This window comes from Etheostoma cragini, chromosome 4 (assembly GCF_013103735.1).
Source record: "Etheostoma cragini isolate CJK2018 chromosome 4, CSU_Ecrag_1.0, whole genome shotgun sequence".
Lineage (NCBI taxonomy): Eukaryota > Metazoa > Chordata > Actinopteri > Perciformes > Percidae > Etheostoma > Etheostoma cragini.
Window position 1 is genome coordinate 529835 of NC_048410.1, and position 3150 is coordinate 532984.

The following is a 3150-nucleotide window of genomic DNA, read 5'->3' on the forward strand; positions in this document are numbered from 1 at the left end:
TGTGTGTGTGTGTGTGTGTGTGTGTGTGTGTGTGTGTGTGTGTGTGTGTGTGTGTGTGTGTGTGTGTGTGTGAGCTGCTACCTCCTCTGTCAGCTCTAGCCCTTGAAAAGGAATCAGAGGAGAAATCAGACCAATCACAACAGCCGGTCAGTCTGACGTCATGCTGCCTGAGCTCATTACTATTCATGAGCTAATGCTGATAGCCTGGTTCTCATTGGCTAGCTGTTATAGCTGTTAATAGCCAATCAGAGTAAAGCAGCTTAGCTGGTTGAATGTTAATGAGAGCCTTGGGAGTCGAGCCGAGAAGGGCTTGAAACAAGGTAACCATGGTAACCGAGTTACAGAGTCCACGGTGGGACTTCAGAGATCAACACAAGGTCCTGAAATACGCATTGCAAGGCACCTTTAAGCAAAATAAAGGGATGCCAAACACTTTTAATTGAAACATTACACATCATATTTACCAACTTTTTACCAAAACACTTGATAATGAATCTTTTTCTCTGCTAAAATTGTCTGGTACATAAAAGTTATTTAAAAAATTAAAGTTATATTGTGATTTAAACAGTACATGGCAGCAGTTTACTCTTCTTCTGTTTGCATCCCATAATGCAAATAAAGTCTGGATGTGTGCATGCAGCCTGCTGCAGCTGCTCCGCCCTCAGTCTTCTTACTTTGAACCTTTTAACCCTCGGGTGGTCGTCCCGTTGACCATGACCTTGTCCTTCCAGGTCAACATTGACTTTATTTGGGTGCTTTTTCCAGCTTTTTGCCGCTTTAAAAAAAAAAAACTGAGCTGGTTTAATAACAGGTTTTACACTTAATCTTGGAATTAATGGTCAACAAACCTCATTTGTATCAAATTATATGTAAGTTTTTAGTTAAAAAGGCAGACATTAGGAATTATTTTGACTAATAGTTAACACCAGAGGATGTTGAGTCAAAGTTTAGTTCCGATACTGTTTTGAAACCATTAAAAAAAAAGAATTTAAACGCTATAATATTAAATGAAACACCCCAAAAAATCAATTATATTAATCATTAACTTACCTGACGAACTGTGTATTGTTATTTTTGGGCAATTTGGTTGAAAGAAATCTAATATTCATGATATAAAACACATTAAAACAGGACAACACAAGGGTTAACACTGAATTCCCCTTTAGGGATCCATGAGGTATTTCTGATTCTGGTTCTGGTTCTGAAACCTGATGAGTCCGTTCCACACCCGGTGGGGATTGGGGGTCAGCGAGGTGCTGGACCGCATGGAGCTGGACCGCATGGGGCTGGACCGCATGAGGCTGGACCGCATGCGGGGCTGGACCGCATGGGGCTGGACCGCATGGGGCTGGACCGCATGCGGGGGTGGACCGCATGGGGCTGGACCGCATGAGGCTGGACCGCATGGGGCTGGACCGCATGGGGCTGAACCGCATGAGGCTGGACCGCATGGGGCTGAACCGCATGAGGCTGGACCGCATGAGGCTGGACCGCATGGGGCTGGACCGCATGGGGCTGGACAGACCGTCAGGCTCCACAGAAAACCCCAGACTGGACTACAGTGTCCAGTCATTGCAAATCCACTTGCTGCCCCCCCTCAGCTGCCTTACCCCCCTCCCCCAACCATACACACTGTGAATCGGGACCACCTCGGATCCCCCCGGCCTGCCCCCCAGTCCGCCACCCTCTCACCAGTTTTTCCTCGGCACTAATAGGGGGAACTCCTGGATCTATTAAGTCTTAGTAAATTCTGGAGTGTGGTCTAGACCTGCTCTATATGCTCTGCAAAAAGACACATAAATGCAGGACTATTAATCCGACGTCACCACAAGGTCCTGGAACAGGTTTGGCACGGCACCTTTAAGCAGAATAAAGGGATGACAAACACTTTTTGGTGCATCTTTCATTGAGAAGCAAAGAGACCACAACCTTACACATATTACACTATAACAGGACAACGCAACATACGCATCAATGCAGAAATATTAATCCAGAAACGTCAGACATGATAAGGAAACACTGGCAAGTGTTTATGCTTCGTTTTCTAATTTAAATACTTTATTCCTCATTTAAATGTTGAATGCAGGAATTGTACTTGTAGTGGGCTAAGTAAAGAAGCTAAACTTAAAATAAAGGTGATATTTGGTGTAATTTTGCAATTCTTTTACTACATATTGATAGTTGTTTTTGCCACTTCTATCCTTTTTTTTTTTTAAACAATCTTTATTCACACACACTGCCACACAGCAGGTAAACAACATATTTGAGTCTACAATCACATACAAACAAGCCAGGGAGGTTAAGGGCTTACCAAAAAGAAAATATAAGCTAAAAAAAAGCAGAAATATTCAAAATAATAATAATATTAATAATAAAAGGTCATGTAATTTAACATCTGTTTGTTTGTACGTGTATTTATGGGAGCCAGCTCCCTTTTTTTATTTTTAAATTTCTGACTGATATAAAAACACTTTGGTTAAAGTCATGAGTGCATTTATCAAATAATACCCTGAAAATACCTTTTGAACTACAAGTCCCATGAGCAGGTTCGCCGTCCTGCGTCATCGAACGTCGACCGGCTCACGTTCGATCGATGACGCAGCGCGCAGCCGCCGGGAGAAGTTTTTGAAAATAAACGTGATACTTTTTATTTCTCCTAAACGTTAAATATCAGCGTCGTTTCATCGCCATTTTTTTGGGCAGTTTTTTTTCCACGTCAAAAAACAAAAAGCCCAATTTCTTCCAACGAGGAGTTTACCTGAGAAACGCGACGAAGAAGAAGAAGAAGAAGAAGAAGCTTTAATCTCCAGGTGAGTGTCGCGTTTTAAAGCGCTGGGGAGTCGCTAGCTGGAGCGGGTTGTGTGTCTCTGACATGAGGCAGCTGATGTCAACACGCTGCTGCTGCCCCCCCCCCTAACGTCCCCCGACCTTACCCCCCAGGGAGGAGGACTTTAGGGGGGTTAATACGAAGAGGACATGCTAATAAAGCTCCGTGGATGGAGACGAGTTAGCTGTTTAAGCTAAGTTTAGGCTAACTGTCACCGTGTTGCCGCGCTAGCTGAACGCGCACGCGGAGCAGACAGAGAGAGAGAGAGAGAGAGGGAGAGGGGGGGAGAGAGAGAGAGAGAGAGAGAGAGAGAGAGAGAGAGA

The 3150-nt window shown here is 44.1% G+C and overlaps 2 protein-coding genes across 2 annotated transcripts in view; both read left to right on the forward strand.

Moving 5' to 3' along the window:
- Positions 1-3150, forward strand: part of LOC117943371 (sphingomyelin phosphodiesterase 4-like) — a 19647-nt gene that overhangs the window by 14478 nt on the left and 2019 nt on the right. The window lies entirely within an intron of this gene.
- The window catches only part of LOC117943372 (DDB1- and CUL4-associated factor 1-like), a 35581-nt gene continuing 35008 nt past the window's right edge, over positions 2578-3150 (forward strand). The window contains exon 1 of the mRNA XM_034869454.1: positions 2578-2810. The gene's annotated coding sequence lies outside the window, so the exon portion shown is untranslated. The remainder of the gene's footprint in view (positions 2811-3150) is intronic.